The sequence below is a fragment of the Schistocerca nitens genome, chromosome 5, assembly GCF_023898315.1.
Source record: "Schistocerca nitens isolate TAMUIC-IGC-003100 chromosome 5, iqSchNite1.1, whole genome shotgun sequence".
Taxonomy (NCBI): Eukaryota; Metazoa; Arthropoda; class Insecta; order Orthoptera; family Acrididae; genus Schistocerca; species Schistocerca nitens.
In genome coordinates this window covers 174,660,312-174,678,045 of record NC_064618.1, presented here as the reverse complement: position 1 = coordinate 174,678,045, position 17,734 = coordinate 174,660,312, and positions in this window count along the sequence as shown.

Sequence of the window (17,734 nt, the reverse complement as noted above, 5' to 3'; positions counted from 1 at the left end):
TGTATTTTACCCCTGCCACCTTTAGAATTTGAAAGAGAGTATAACCACGTGAATTCATTACTGATAACATTGACGGTTTACACTGGTCACGGGTTTGGCTCCTGATTGTGGAAGTCGAAGCCCGCTGTTGACTTGAAAGTCAAATACACTGAGATGATAGCGATATGTGCGCATACAGACAGCGGCAGTATCGAGTATACAAGATATAAAATGACAGTGCATTGGCGGAGCTGTCATTTCCACTCAAGTGGTTATGGCATCTCGACGGGAATTAACAGACTTTGAATGTAGAATGGTAGTTTCCGCTAGACGTATGGGGCACTGAATTTCGTAAATCGTTAGGTAAAACAATATTCCGAGATACACGGCACAAGAGTGTACCGAGAATACCAGAGTTCGAGCATTACCTCTCACCACTGACAACGCAGTGGCGAACGGTCTTCACTTAACGACCGAGGGCAGCGGCGTACGGGTACAGTTGTCAGTGCAAACAGGCAAACAACACTGCGTGATTGCGTTATAGGCTATGGCAGCAGATGTCTGACGCGAGTGCCTTTGCTTTTTTTTTTTACCGGTTTGATGCGACCCGCCACGAATTTCTCTCCTGTGTCAGCCTCGTCATCTCCGAGTAGCAAAAATGGCTCTGAGCACTATGGGACTTAACATCTATGGTCATCAGTTCCCTAGAACTTAAAACTACTTAAACAAAACTAACCTAAGGCCATCACACAACACCCAGCCATCACGAGGCAGAGAAAATCCCTGACCCCGCCGGGAATCGAACCCGGAAACCCGGGCGTGGGAATCGAGAACGCTACCGCACGACCACGAGATGCGGGCATCCGAGTAGCATCTGCAACCTACGTCCTTAGTTATTTGCTGAATGTATTTCAGTCTCTATCTTCCTCTATAGTTTCTGCTCTCTACAGCATCCTCTGTTACTGTGGAAGTCATTCCCTGATGTCTTAACAGGTCCCATCATCCTGTCTCCTTCTCCTTGTCAGCGTTTACCACATATTCCTTTCCTCTCCGAGTCTCCTCGTCGCCGACGGCCGGCACACGCCAATAAGCTGAGGTACTCAACGCTACTCAAACTAGTAAACGTCCTCACAGTATTTCATTCCAGAGCTACGAGTTCCGGTAAGGATATTTCGAAGCAACATGAATAGTGGGCTCTGAAGAGTTGGTGTGCAGAGGAAAAGGAGGAGACCTTCCTTCGGGAAGATACGAGTCGCTACAGGAAAGCAGGGACTCAGCTCGCAGTGGCTGACAATTCAGAGGATGCGTGTATCATGGCATGGTAAGCTCTTTCTCGACCATCCGTGGCGCCTGTCCATTCTGCACGTAAGTGTTAAAATACGGTTACTGATCTACTGTCTTACAAATTTAGTTCTCTTTATGGCCAAATTTTTTCCTCCACTATGAACAACAGATCACTTTCTTGACCGTAATAGTTAATTTGACTACTACGGAAACGCTAGAAACCTGTTTCCTCTCCGATGCTGCGCAGAACCGCATCCTTACCTTATCAGTCCACCTAATTTTCAACATTCGTCTGTAGCACCACTTCTCAAATGCTTCGATTCTCTTCTGTTCCGGTTTTGCCACAGTCCATCTTTCACTACCATACAATCCTGTGCCCCAAACGTAAATTCTCAGAAATTTCTTCCTCAAATTATGTTTGTTACTAGCAGAATTCTCTTGGTCACGAATTCCCTTTTTTGCCATTGCTAGTCTCCTTTAGATGTCCTTCTTGCTCCGTCCGTCATAGCGTATTTTGCTTCAAAGGTAGCAGAAGTCCTCAACTTCATCTACTTTGTGACCATAAGTCCTGATGTCAAGTTTCCATTTTTGCTTCTTCTCATTACTTTCGTCTTTCTTCGGTGTACTTTCAGTCCGTATTCCGTACTCATTAGATGGTTCATTCCATTCAGCGTATAACGTAATTCTTCTTCACTTTCAGTCAGGATAGCAATGTCATCAGCGAATCGTATCATTGATATCCTTTCACCATGAATTTTAATTCCATTCTTGATTCTTTCTTTTATTTCCATCAATGCTTCTTCAGTTTACAGGTTGAACGGTAGGGGTGAAAGACTATATCCCTGTCTTACAGCCTTTTTAATCCGAGCATTTCGTTCTTGGTGGTCCACTCTTATTATTCCCTCTTGGTTCTCTTACATATTGTGTGTAACCCGTCTCTCCCTATAGCTTACCCCTATTTCTCTGAGAGTTTCGAACATCTTGCACCATTTTACTTTGTCGAACACTTTTTCCAGGTTGACATATCCTATGAGCGTGGTTTTGAATTTTCTTTAGTCTTGCTTCCATTACCAACCGCAACGTCAGAATTGCCCCTCTGGTTGCTTTACGTTTCCGGCATTCAAACTGAGCGCCACCCAGTACATCGTGAATTTTATTTTCCATTCTTCTGTATATTATTCTCGTCAGCAACTTGGATGCATGAGCTGTTTAGATGATTGTGTGACTGCTAAGCGCACGATATCGCTTTCAGCCTCTCACCTAGGCTCTTCATTATATGGGTTGAACCCTAGACGACTGAAAGACTGTGGGCTGCTCAGATGAGTCACGATTTTATTTGGAAAGTGATGATGGTAGGGTTCGTGCCTGGCGCAGATCTCGCGCAGCTTTGGTCCCAAGATTCAACAAGACAATGTGGCAGCTGGTGGAGCTTCCATAATAGTTTGTGCAGTATTTACGTGGAATGGCATAAATCCTTTAGTCCAAATGAACCGTTCATTGACTAATAATGGTTATGTTCGGCTACTTGGAGATCATTTGCAGCGATTCATGGATTTCATGTTCCCATTCGATGGAATTTTAGTTGATGACAATTGTTCGCAACTTGTTTCAAGAAAATTCTGGATAATTCGAGCGAATGACTTTTCCACCCAGGCCACCTGACAAGAAATCCATCTAACATATATGGGACATAACCGTGAGGTCAGTTCGCGGACTAAATTTGCACCGCAAACACTTTCATAATAATGACGTCTGTAGAGGCAGCATGGATCAGTATTTTTGCAGGGGACGTTCAACGACTTGTTGATTCTGTACCACGTCGAGTTGCCGCACTGCGTCAAGCAAAAGGAGGCCCGACACCTTATTAGGAGGTATCGCATGACACTGAGGTATATCCTCGCTGAGACATCACCTCAGTGTGTATTATTTATGAAAAGTTTCATTAAGAAGTTAAAAAACTGGAAGCTGTTTTAATATCTCCCAGTCCCGGAACAGATGCCTGCAGAACATTCTAGAGTTCACACCACAAATACTTCGTATTATCCGCTTATCAGCTCACAAAAAAGAAAAGAAAACTAGTGATGAGTTATCAACAAGAAAAAGCCATCGACGAATGAAACCAATTGAATTAAACTAGCTTTTTATGTTTGTGTCACTTATGTCTGATAATTTCTGTATTGCAACTAAGGATTTTATTGACTGGTGCCTCCATAGAGTGCTGTGTGTACAACGACCATATACGTAAAATTAGAAGGAAGGTCTGCGTTGGATGTCATTTTGATGGTTTATTGGCAGCAAAATCATTATGTGATTGAAAATCGATTTTGCTGTCAATAAACTACAAAATTACGTCCAACGCTGACCTTCCTTCTAATTTAATTAAGGATTTGTTTAGGCGCTTTAGCATTGCTGAGATATACTCCTCCAATCGAAATAATTGGTAAGTTGTCGACCTATTCTGTTTACTTGTCGTCACATCTTACACCTTAATTCGGAGGGTATTTCTTATGAGTTCTTAACAACTTTGTTTCTTCCAAATTCAGTGACAAAGAATTGGATAGAAATGATTTACTAACGTCCATGAAAGTTTCATTAACCGATCTTTCAAAAATTTGTACTCGAATTACGATTTATTGAAATGATTGTATCATCTGTAAACAAAACAAATTTGTATCTTGGAGTGTTACAAAAGGTCATTAAAGTACGCCAGAAAATGTAAGTATCTTACGGTATCTTGTGGGACATTTGTAGTTGGACCCGCGGTTAAACAATGACTGATTCTGTTGAGACTCATGTTTCATGTCAAATATAGGTGATTTAAACCGTTTTGTGTTAATTCCTGTTACACTATAATACTGTTATTTACTGAACAAGACATTGTTATTTCGTAAAACGACTCTGACAGGTCGCAGAGTATACCAGCAGCCTTTCCTGTCTTGTCTAACTTTTCTGACACTACAGCTGAAACGCCGCGGTGCGAATTAAGCGACGATCGGCTATAATCGCCCTGGACGGCATCTCGCAGTTGTCGGATATCGGCCAGCGGCGGCTTCAACAAAGCAATGCGAGAGCTCCTTGGTCCGGGCCAGCGCTGGAACGCTTGCCGTGCGGACTGAGAGGCGCGCAGAATGGCCGGGCGCTAATGCTATCAGACCGTCTACGTGTGCGCGCTAAGTGCGGCCCTGCCGCACATCAAAGGGCTCAAAACGCGGCCTCCGAATTTGCTGGCGGTAGTTAACTGGCGGCCAGCAGGCGTTCTGTTTATGTCATTACGGAGCCTCCGCCGCCACCTAGCCCTCGGCCCTTCGCATTCCCCCACTACTACTGTCTTCATTCCCCCGTATGAAATTATTGCCGAGGGCGTGTCTTTGAAGCGGTAGCTACAGGCAGGTAGCCAACTGGTCATTGTTCTGGTTTGTGATCCCAAACAGTCCGGACCTCCAAGCCTTCCTGCAAAGTAAATTACGTGAGGAATGCTCGGTCTGACAACAGCTAATAAATTAATGCAATCATAATCAGGTGGGTAGTTCACTCTCCCATTTAGAAACTGTGTTCAAATAATTACGAAGCTGCAAAAATTCATAAAAAAGTTAAGCGTGGACCTTTATAAGTGAACTATGTGATGAACGTCCATGTATTAAGAAGTAAAGCTGTGAGGACGGGGCGTGAGTTGTGCTTGGGTACCTCAGATGGTAGAGCACTTGCCCGCGAAAGGCAAAGGTCCCGAGTTCGAGTCTCGGTCCGGCACACAGTTTTAATTTGCCAGGAAGTTTCATATCAGCGCATACTCCGCTGCAGAGTGAAAATCTCATTCTAGTCCGTGTATTACTTTACAGCTCCCTTGATATTCAACAGTACGTATAAAGATAGTGGGTTGCTTCGGTGGAGGAACTCCCTGTTTGTCGACGGATAAAGTCTTTTACGGCATTTCGCACAGGTGAACAGATGACCTTTCTTTACTGCTCGCTTCATTCGCCTCGTATTGCGAGAAAGCGGGTGGGGGACGGTTGAGAGCAGCAATACTGCTGCTCCTTAGGCAAATGATGATGCAGGCAGTAGGGAGGACAGTTTGCTGCTAGACGAGTTGTGTTTCATCGTTTCCTCGGAGGTCATGCAAGATATCAGTTAACCTGAGCTCAACTAGGAAGTGTCTCACCCCGTCCGAATCGATCGCTGTAATACAACTCCGCAGTCTCTGAAGACGATCCAGTGAAAACTACAGGACATACGGAAAATAGGCACATATCAGTGGACAGAGCTTTATTCCAAGCTTTTAACTCATATTATGTGCTCAATATGAGCACCATTTGTGATGTGAGAGGCATCAAGATGTGTGTGCAATTCATTGACGTCGCAGACATGTGTTACCCTGGAGTGAGAGCCGGCCGAAGTGGCCGTGCGGTTAAAGGCGCTGCAGTCTGGAACCGCAAGACCGCTACGGTCGCAGGTTCGAATCCTGCCTCGGGCATGGATGTTTGTGATGTCCTTAGGTTAGTTAGGTTTAACTAGTTCTAAGTTCTAGGGGACTAATGACCTCAGCAGTTGAGTCCCATAGTGCTCAGAGCCATTTGAACCATTTGAACCTGGAATGAGAAAGGGGGGCAGTCTGCTTTGGAAACCTGTTCAGCGGGTTGCCTGTCTGCAGGCGCGATGTCTTCCCTTGCGAGGATTCAGAGCAGACGATGTGTTGCTGCCTCTGGATCATTGGGTCCCGGGTTAGATTCCAGGTTGGGTAGAGGATTTCCTCTATCGAGGACCGGGTGTTTGTGTTGTCATTTCATCATCATCATCATTCCGGACAGTGGTTAGATTGGACTGTGAAACAAAAATTGGGACTTTGTACCGGCGCCGATGACCGTGCAGTTGAGCGTCCCATAAAACAAAAAATTGTCATCAGAATAGACGATTTGTCTGTATGTTCTGACACTCCTGCCCCGTAGTGAAACTAAGCTGCGACGCGTATTACCCACCATACAGCCTCGGCGTTGCCCCGAAGATAATTTATTCCTCGGAAGAACTGGCGGATATCGATTTCGTGTATGGTGAAGCTGGAGGCTGTGGACGCATAGAGCATCAAGCAAAGCTTCCTCAACTGACAACAGCCATTTCACGCAATGTTCCAGGAGCTACATAAGCGAATTCATGCGTACGTGGACTTACATACTTGGCTTGAGGACGGCAATGCATGAGGTGTGGATCAACACGTGATGTGTTTGTACCCTGAAACTTGAAGAGGAAATACTGGAAAGTGTTCAGGTGAACTAAAAGCAAACGAGAGATAGGAAAAGATATGAGTGTCAATCATACCTCTGTCTGAATGGTGTTCTACAAGCACCGGTTATTCGATTTCATTTTCAAGTGGTACAGCCACCTCTGACCAACAGACTTTGAACATCCTATACGGTTTCGACAGTGCTGTATGCAGCAATGCACTGCCGAGATAGAGACTGCAAACTGCCAGTTATTTACAGATGAAGCTTATTTTGCGAGAGATGTAGGCACCCAGAACAGTCACATATGGGCACAAGAAAATCGACATCCAATAGTGTCCACAGATTATCAACAACTGTTTCTAGTACTCACGCGAGCTGACATCGTCGGCGAACATATTACTAGACCCGTTATCCGTCCGTCTCGTCTACACAACTGCAAGTATAAAAATTAATGGAAAATGGCTTGCCTAGGATTTCCCGCGGAATGTATGAGCGAAAATATGGTTTCTGCTAGTTGGCGTACCAACACACTTTAACTGTCGTGTGCGCCACCACCTCACTGAAACGACTGGTGTGAATCGAATTTGGAAAGGCGGCACTCTGCAAAGGTCACCAGAGCCACTCGGCCTCACGCCAGTCGATTTTTTTTTTTGGGGGGGGGGGGGTCATATCAAAACTAACGTGTATGCTACCCATGACATTCACGCCGAACGAATACGGGTGTCATGTAGTACCTTTCAAACGACTGCTGGCAGCTCATAGAGCGTACGTCACGGAATACATCGGTGCTGCACGCATGTAATCTGTTAGAAGGTCGCCACTCTGAGAATCTGGTTTAGGTTGATGAGTGTGGTTTTTAATGTAACAAGGGCCAGAGGGACTGCTTTATAGTATAAGACTGGATTGAACGTTTTGTAAACAAACTTGACACATCCTTTCCCTTATTTGCATTCAGTTTAATACTAATTTACTTCCTTTAAAGTGCTGCAGCAGAGAAGCAGGGAGTAAAGTAGCTGCGGTAGACTTTAATGATCTTTCCTTCATTTTTCTTTTGTCATGAATTTTAGTCCTGGTGCTTCGCTTGCGGTAAAGACGTAAGACGTGTTTTTCTTCACGTTGCGTCCTGAATGCCGTAGTAGGAAGACGTGCAGTAACTCGAAGGAAAAATGAATTTCTGTAGTGAGTTTGTACTGTCTTTCATAGTTTAAAAAGTGCTTCGGTCTTGGGTCCTGGAACGATGATGTTGCTCCGAGCTAGCAGTTTTGGTAACCTGCGTACTACCTACCCAGCAAATTAATACTGTAATTTTCAACAATAAAAGCTTAGGAATAAGTGTGTCAGAGACGAAAGAGATTTGACGCCAGTAAAGGAGATGACTGTATTGTAGGCAACACAAACTGCTTAGGCTCGCCACTGTGCCTACGCTCTGCCGTATCTCACCGGCACAACTAATAACAACAAAAATTTGGTTTTGGTGGTGGCCACAGCCTCATCGTGTTTTGAGAATGAAAAGGTGGTCCACGTAGGCTGTACACTTTTTATTATCCGTGAAATTGCCGAATCTCTACCTAGAAGCTTAGCACATGTGCACGGACAATAAAGGGAGTACAACTCCTTGGACCATGTTATCGTTATCAAAACGAAAAGAAACAGCTGCTCGGGGAAACTTTAGCGAACATTTTGTCTGTAACAAAAGTTTTTGGTTGATTACTATCACGTGGTTTATTACCCCTAGAACAAAATTTTTATCCAATGAACGTAAATTTCCCTACATCTTTTACTTTATATCATGTATATACCTTCGATTTCGAGACAATATTATCTCATTCTCAGGTACCTGTTATGTGCGCTTCATGAACAAAATGTCGTAAGTGCTGTTACTGTCAAATATAAAATTCCGACTGCCAGTTAGCAGTAAACTCTGAGGAGGGCGTCTTGCAACAGTCGCCGAAACGTCGGAATTTTATGGTTGACAACGCGGCCTCTAACCCAGAAGAATTTTATTGACTGTGACAACGACCGCGGGAGCCTACGTTTACATACGCCTTTACTACAATCCGAACTATCTTCTGTCCATAAGACTGGAATTCCCATTGCACTATTAACGTTGACACCCTTGCTTGCAGGTTCACCGACGATTATTTTGATTGTTCTGTGTTTTGGGTCAGTCCATCCGAAAACCGTTCCTTTTTCGATTTGCCCATATTTGTCTTACTGCAATTTCGCCTTGGCTTCTTCCACTGCCTATCAACTCGTTCGTGACATATATTTTTCTATTCCCGATCATCCTTAATATTTGTTGACTAATTTTTCTTCTCTTACCATAGGTTTCTTAGGAGTTACCTTCCTTATATCTATGTTTCTCTGTCCAACTTCAGTTGATTACCCTTTATAGATATGTTCATTCATTTTCAACTGAACTATGGTATTCATGTATAGCGTATGAGAACTTCAAACGATTCTCGGCATCCCTCAGCAATTCAGTATCCCATTTCTTTGCTTATCGGATTGCTCTATATTGAGAATAACGATTAAAGCGTAGTCGTTACGGATGATATGTCATCGTTGGCCCAAACACAGACACTGGTGGCAGTGGCTACTACAAAATCGAATACGTCTGCATGATTCCGTTATATCTGTAACATTTGGTTCGTTTCCGTACATGTGCAATGAAGGGTATTGCCTAAAGCAAGGATTTCTATAGAGAATTAACGTGATAAGTGCTCAAAGATCGATTAATATGCCTCGAATAGCTAACTTGTGGATACTGTTAGTGGGCTCGCGGCTACCGGAATTCTCTAGCACACACGGAGTTAGGATGCCCGCTGTAGGACCATTTCGGCCCGCCTGTGGGCCGGCGAGGACAAATGCTGCAAGCAGTCGCGGAGCGCCGCGTCGGAATCCCCGTTTAATAGCGCAGTCGCTGGCCGGAGGAATGCCATTAGCCATAAGCCGCGGCTTTCGCAGGTGGACCACGAAATGTCGGCCTCCCTGGCCGTGGCCGCCTGTAATTCCATCAATGTCAAGGAGCGTGCACACCCGCGTCACCGACCCCCACGGTGACCACGGCTGCGTGCGTACTGCCTCGCACACGGCAAATACGGACGCTCCATTTAAGCATTGGCAACCGCTGTAAGCACTGTATGCACTGCCTTCACGAAGAGCGAAACACGCAGAAGGGCAAGAGGAAACGAAGATTCATCGTTTGATTAAAATTTTCGAATAACTTGACAGGATGTCACCTAACCTATATGACATTACAACCCCACTGATCCGGATACGTGCCTTGATTTGGCTGGGACTGATGTCATAAAGCAGTTCCATCCTGACAACTGTTGTCACTGGTTCTTGATTGTTGTTGTGGTCTTCAGTCCTGAGAGTGGATTGATGCAGCTCTCCATGCTACTCTATCCTGTGCAAGCTTCTTCATCTCCCAGTACCTACTGCAGCCTACATCCTTCTGAATCTGATTACTGTACTCATCTCTTGGTCTTCCTCTTCGATTTTTACCCTCCACGCTGCCCTCCAGTACTAAATTGGTGATCCCTCGATGTCTCAGAACATGCCCTACCAACCAATCCCTTCTTCTAGTCAAGTTGTTCCACAAGCTCCTCTTCTCCCCAATTCTATTCAATACCTCCTCATTAGTCATGTGATCTACCCATCTAATCTTCAGCATTCTTCTGTAGCACCACATTTCGAAAGCTCCTATTCTCTTCTTGTCTAAACTATTTATCGTCCACGTTTCACTTCCATACATGGCTAAACTCCATACAAATGCTTTCAGAAACAACTTCCTGACATTTAAATCTATACTCGATGTTAACAAATTTTTCTTCTTCAGAAACGCTTTCCTTGCCATTGCCAGTCTACATTTTATATCCTCTCTACTTCGACCATCATCAGTTATTTTGCTCCCCAAATAGCAAAACTCCTTCACTACTTTAAGTGTCTCATTTCCTAATCTAATTCCCTCAGCATCACCCGACTTAATTCGACTACATTCCATTATCCTCGTTTTGCTTATGTTGATGTTCATCTTATACCCTCCTTTCAAGACACTGTCCATTACCTTCAGCAGCTCTTCCAAGTCCTTTGCTGTCTCTGACAGAATTACAATGTCATCGGCGAACCTCAAAGTTTTTATTTCTTCTCCATGGATTTTAATGCCTACTCCGAACTTCTCTTTTGTTTCCTTTGTCTCTTGGTATCATCCCGGAAACTGGGAAGTGGGATGGAGTTGACATTCGAGTTGGTCACACACATGTTGTACAGAGCAAAGGCATGGGACCCTGCTGGCCACTGGAGCATCTAAATATTACACGAACTGCCAAGAAACGCGCCATGTATGGACGAACATTATCCTGTTGAAAAATGGCAACACGATTTTGTCACATGAGTGGTAGGTATGAGCACACACGATGTCTGTGAAGTGTCATTTGTCTTCAGAGTTCCCTCAATTACTACCAGCTGTGACCTCAAGTCATACACACTGGCACATCGCACCATGATCTCCGGAGTGACACTGCCGTGTCTCCCCAAAGCATTGCAAGAATGGAAACTCTAACTAGGACACCAACATACTCACCGTCGATGGTCATTCGCAGCAGTGCTAACGGTTATTTATCGCGGAAGACGATGCGACGCCATTCATCAGCTTAACTTTCTTCCTGAGCACCGCACCACACCAAACGAAGCCGTTTGTACACTACGATCATGATGTCAACGGGAACTGTGACGACGAGTTTGTGTGCCTAGGAGTCCAAAATCTGGTCAATGTCCCATCCTGACGCCTAAAAATTTGGATATTGCACGATTTTCCCAACGGGGCAAACGAAGATCCACAATGACGATCCTTTAAAAATCTGTCTGCTGCAGCCGGCCGAAGTAGTCGAGCGGTTCTAGGCGCTTCAGTCTGGAACCACGCGACTGCTAGTGTCGCAGGTTTGAATCCTGCCTCGCGCATGGATGTGTGTCATATCCTTAGGTTGGTTAGATTTAATTAGTTCTAAGTTCTAGGCGACTGATGACCTCAGAAGTTAAGTCGCATAGTGCTCAGTGCCATTTGAACCATTTTTTTTTTTAAGTTTTATAGTGATTAGAGCCATTTGAACCATTTTCTGCCTGCTGCCCATAAACCTGTCTCACAGGATCAGATGCGCTTGCCGTTACGCCACACTGGCACTGCGGTACGACAGCAGCACGGACGGCCGTAGTACGTCCTCCTCACCGGTACAAATTCCAACTCAAGCCCCAGCCCATTGGTATTCTCCATCTCCTTCACAGTGATCAACATTTAACGCTGTTTACACCTCTCTTTATTCCCTACTATGCCTGGTTACAAGACCAAGCGTGATCAGTACTAATACACTCTGGTTGAACCTGTCACAGGTAATCGCAATCCGACGAAATGTGTACAAGGTCAAAGTTATGTTAACACCCGACCATGCCTTCTGTATGGTTCACTTTAACAACATCTGTGGCAGTGTTCGAAAAGTGAGAGGGAAAGAAACGGAAACGATTCACGCTTCCACTTCCATTCTGATTATTGAGACAAGAGAAAAGAGTATTAGACTGAAAATCGTTTTTCTCGCAGCTGGTAATAATATTGTCCTTTATTATAATAAAGATATTTGCCAATTTTTTTATTGGCGGTGCGGTTCTAGGCGCTACAGTCTGGAACCGCGAGACAGCTGCGGTTGCAGGTTCGAGTCCCGCCTTGGGCATGGATGTGTGCGATGCTCTTGCTTCTACGTCAGTATAGATTAATTCTGAGCCACAGGAGGAACTGCTTCTACGTCAGTATAGATTAATTCTGAGCCACAGGACTGTTGCATCAACGTATTTTATTGGAGGTGCGGTTCTAGGCGCTACAGTCTGGAACCGCGAGACCGCTGCGGTTGCAGGTTCGAGTCCCACCTCGGGCATGGATGTGTGCGATGCTCTTGCTTCTACGTCAGTACAGATTAATTCTGAGCCACAGGACTGTTGCATCAACGTATTTTATTGGCGGTGCGGTTCTAGGCGCTACAGACTGGAACCGCGAGACCGCTGCGGTCGCAGGTTCGAGTCCCGCCTCGGGCATGGATGTGTGCGATGCTAGTGCTTCTACGTCAGTACAGATTAATTCTGAGCCACAGGACTGTTGCATCAACGTATTTTATTGGCGGTGCGGTTCTAGGCGCTACAGTCTGGAACCGCGAGACCGCTGCGGTCGCAGGTTCGAGTCCCGCCTTGGGCATGGATGTGTGCGATGCTCTTAGGTTAGTTAGGTTTAAGTAGTTCTAAGTTCTAGGGGACTAATGACCTCAGAAGTTGAGTCCCATAGGGCTCAGAGGCATTTGACGATAGTATAGATTAATTCTGAGCCACAGGACTGTTGCATCAACGTACTTTATTGGCGGTGCGGTTCTAGGCGCTACAGTCTGGAACCGCGAGACCGCTGCGGTCGCAGGTTCGAGTCCCGCCTCGGGCATGGATGTGAGCGATGCTCTTGCTTCTACGTCAGTACAGATTAATTCTGAGCCACAGGACTGTTGCATCAACGTATTTTATTGGCGGTGCGGTTCTAGGCGCTACAGTCTGGAACCGCGAGACCGCTGCTGTCGCAGGTTCGAGTCCCGCCTCGGGCATGGGTGTGTGCGATGCTCTTCCTTCTACGTCAGTACAGATTAATTCTGAGCCACAGGACTGTTGCATCAACGTATTTTATTGGCGGTGCGGTTCTAGGCGCCACAGTCTGGAACCGCGAGACCGCTGCGGTCGCAGCTTCGAGTCCCGCCTCGGGAATGGATGTGTGCGATGCTCTTGCTTCTACGTCAGTATAGATTAATTCTGAGCCACAGGACTGTTGCATCAACGTATTTTATTGGCGGTGCGGTTCTAGGCGCTACAGTCTGGAACCGCGAGACCGCTGCGGTTGCAGGTTCGAGTCCCGCCTCGGGCATGGATGTGTGCGATGCTCTTGCTTCTACGTCAGTATAGATTAATTCTGAGCCACAGGAGGAACTGCTTCTACGTCAGTATAGATTAATTCTGAGCCACAGGACTGTTGCATCAACGTATTTTATTGGCGGTGCGGTTCTAGGCGCTACAGTCTGGAACCGCGAGACCGCTGCGGTTGCAGGTTCGAGTCCCACCTCGGGCATGGATGTGTGCGATGCTCTTGCTTCTACGTCAGTACAGATTAATTCTGAGCCACAGGACTGTTGCATCAACGTATTTTATTGGCGGTGCGGTTCTAGGCGCTACAGTCTGGAACCGCGAGACCGCTGCGGTCGCAGGTTCGAGTCCCGCCTCGGGCATGGATGTGTGCGATGCTCTTAGGTTAGTTAGGTTTAAGTAGTTCTAAGTTCTAGGGGACTAATGACCTCAGAAGTTGAGTCCCATAGGGATAAGAGGCATTTGACGATAGTATAGATTAATTCTGAGCCACAGGACTGTTGCATCAACGTACTTTATTGGCGGTGCGGTTCTAGGCGCTACAGTCTGGAACCGCGAGACCGCTGCGGTCGCAGGTTCGAGTCCCGCCTCGGGCATGGATGTGAGCGATGCTCTTGCTTCTACGTCAGTACAGATTAATTCTGAGCCACAGGACTGTTGCATCAACGTATTTTATTGGCGGTGCGGTTCTAGGCGCTACAGTCTGGAACCGCGAGACCGCTGCTGTCGCAGGTTCGAGTCCCGCCTCGGGCATGGATGTGTGCGATGCTCTTCCTTCTACGTCAGTACAGATTAATTCTGAGCCACAGGACTGTTGCATCAACGTATTTTATTGGCGGTGCGGTTCTAGGCGCTACAGTCTGGAACCGCGAGACCGCTGCGGTCGCAGGTTCGAGTCCCGCCTCGGGCATGGATGTGTGCGATGCTCTTGCTTCTACGTCAGTACAGATTAATTCTGAGCCACAGGACTGTTGCATCAACGTATTTTATTGGAGGTGCGGTTCTACGCGCTACAGTCTGGAACCGCGAGACCGCTGCGGTCGCAGGTTCGAGTCCCGCCTCGGGCATGGATGTGTGCGATGCTCTTGCTTCTACGTCAGTACAGATTTATTCTGAGCCATAGGACTGTTGCATCAACGTATTTTATTGGCGGTGCGGTTCTAGGCGCTACAGTCTGGACCCGCGCGACCGCTGCGGTCGCAGGTTCGAGTCCCGCCTCGGGCATGGATGTGTGCGATGCTCTTGCTTCTACGTCAGTACAGATTAATTCTGAGCCACAGGACTGTTGCATCAACGTATTTTATTGGCGGTGCGGTTCTAGGCGCTACAGTCTGGAACCGCGAGACCGCTGCGGTCGCAGGTTCGAGTCCCGCCTCGGGCATGGATGTGTGCGATGCTCTTGCTTCTACGTCAGTATAGATTAATTCTGAGCCACAGGAGGAACTGCTTCTACGTCAGTATAGATTAATTCTGAGCCACAGGACTGTTGCATCAACGTATTTTATTGGAGGTGCTGTTCTAGGCGCTACAGTCTGGAACCGCGAGACCGCTGCGGTTGCAGGTTCGAGTCCCACCTCGGGCATGGATGTGTGCGATGCTCTTGCTTCTACGTCAGTACAGATTAATTCTGAGCCACAGGACTGTTGCATCAACGTATTTTATTGGCGGTGCGGTTCTAGGCGCTACAGTCTGGAACCGCGAGACCGCTGCGGTCGCAGGTTCGAGTCCCGCCTCGGGCATGGATGTGTGCGATGCTCTTGCTTCTACGTCAGTACAGATTAATTCTGAGCCACAGGACTGTTGCATCAACGTATTTTATTGGCGGTGCGGTTCTAGGCGCTACAGTCTGGAACCGCGAGACCGCTGCGGTCGCAGGTTCGAGTCCCGCCTCGGGCATGGATGTGTGCGATGCTCTTAGGTTAGTTAGGTTTAAGTAGTTCTAAGTTCTAGGGGACTAATGACCTCAGAAGTTGAGTCCCATAGGGCTCAGAGGCATTTGACGATAGTATAGATTAATTCTGAGCCACAGGACTGTTGCATCAACGTACTTTATTGGCGGTGCGGTTCTAGGCGCTACAGTCTGGAACCGCGAGACCGCTGCGGTCGCAGGTTCGAGTCCCGCCTCGGGCATGGATGTGAGCGATGCTCTTGCTTCTACGTCAGTATAGATTAATTCTGAGCCACAGGACTGTTGCATCAACGTATTTTATTGGCGGTGCGGTTCTAGGCGCTACAGTATGGAACCGCGAGACCGCTGCTGTCGCAGGTTCGAGTCCCGCCTCGGGCATGGATGTGTGCGATGCTCTTCCTTCTACGTCAGTACAGATTAATTCTGAGCCACAGGACTGTTGCATCAACGTATTTTATTGGCGGTGCGGTTCTAGGCGCTACAGTCTGGAACCGCGAGACCGCTGCGGTCGCAGGTTCGAGTCCCGCCTCGGGAATGGATGTGTGCGATGCTCTTGCTTCTACGTCAGTATAGATTAATTCTGAGCCACAGGACTGTTGCATCAACGTATTTTATTGGCGGTGCGGTTCTAGGCGCTACAGTCTGGAACCGCGAGACCGCTGCGGTTGCAGGTTTGAGTCCCGCCTCGGGCATGGATGTGTGCGATGCTCTTGCTTCTACGTCAGTATAGATTAATTCTGAGCCACAGGAGGACCTGCTTCTACGTCAGTATAGATCAATTCTGAGCCACAGGACTGTTGCATCAACGTATTTTATTGGCGGTGCGGTTCTAGGCGCTACAGTCTGGAACCGCGAGACCGCTGCGGTTGCAGGTTCGAGTCCCACCTCGGGCATGGATGTGTGCGATGCTCTTGCTTCTACGTCAGTACAGATTAATTCTGAGCCACAGGACTGTTGCATCAACGTATTTTATTGGCGGTGCGGTTCTAGGCGCTACAGTCTGGAACCGCGAGACCGCTGCGGTCGCAGGTTCGAGTCCCGCCTCGGGCATGGATGTGTGCGATGCTCTTGCTTCTACGTCAGTACAGATTAATTCTGAGCCACAGGACTGTTGCATCAACGTATTTTATTGGCGGTGCGGTTCTAGGCGCTACAGTCTGGAACCGCGAGACCGCTGCGGTCGCAGGTTCGAGTCCCGCCTCGGGCATGGATGTGTGCGATGCTCTTAGGTTAGTTAGGTTTAAGTAGTTCTAAGTTCTAGGGGACTAATGACCTCAGAAGTTGAGTCCCATAGGGCTCAGAGGCATTTGACGATAGTATAGATTAATTCTGAGCCACAGGACTGTTGCATCAACGTACTTTATTGGCGGTGCGGTTCTAGGCGCTACAGTCTGGAACCGCGAGACCGCTGCGGTCGCAGGTTCGAGTCCCGCCTCGGGCATGGATGTGAGCGATGCTCTTGCTTCTACGTCAGTATAGATTAATTCTGAGCCACAGGACTGTTGCATCAACGTATTTTATTGGCGGTGCGGTTCTAGGCGCTACAGTATGGAACCGCGAGACCGCTGCTGTCGCAGGTTCGAGTCCCGCCTCGGGCATGGATGTGTGCGATGCTCTTCCTTCTACGTCAGTACAGATTAATTCTGAGCCACAGGACTGTTGCATCAACGTATTTTATTGGCGGTGCGGTTCTAGGCGCTACAGTCTGGAACCGCGAGACCGCTGCGGTCGCAGGTTCGAGTCCCGCCTCGGGAATGGATGTGTGCGATGCTCTTGCTTCTACGTCAGTATAGATTAATTCTGAGCCACAGGACTGTTGCATCAACGTATTTTATTGGCGGTGCGGTTCTAGGCGCTACAGTCTGGAACCGCGAGACCGCTGCGGTTGCAGGTTTGAGTCCCGCCTCGGGCATGGATGTGTGCGATGCTCTTGCTTCTACGTCAGTATAGATTAATTCTGAGCCACAGGAGGACCTGCTTCTACGTCAGTATAGATCAATTCTGAGCCACAGGACTGTTGCATCAACGTATTTTATTGGCGGTGCGGTTCTAGGCGCTACAGTCTGGAACCGCGAGACCGCTGCGGTTGCAGGTTCGAGTCCCACCTCGGGCATGGATGTGTGCGATGCTCTTGCTTCTACGTCAGTACAGATTAATTCTGAGCCACAGGACTGTTGCATCAACGTATTTTATTGGCGGTGCGGTTCTAGGCGCTACAGTCTGGAACCGCGAGACCGCTGCGGTCGCAGGTTCGAGTCCCGCCTCGGGCATGGATGTGTGCGATGCTCTTGCTTCTACGTCAGTACAGATTAATTCTGAGCCACAGGACTGTTGCATCAACGTATTTTATTGGCGGTGCGGTTCTAGGCGCTACAGTCTGGAACCGCGAGACCGCTGCGGTCGCAGG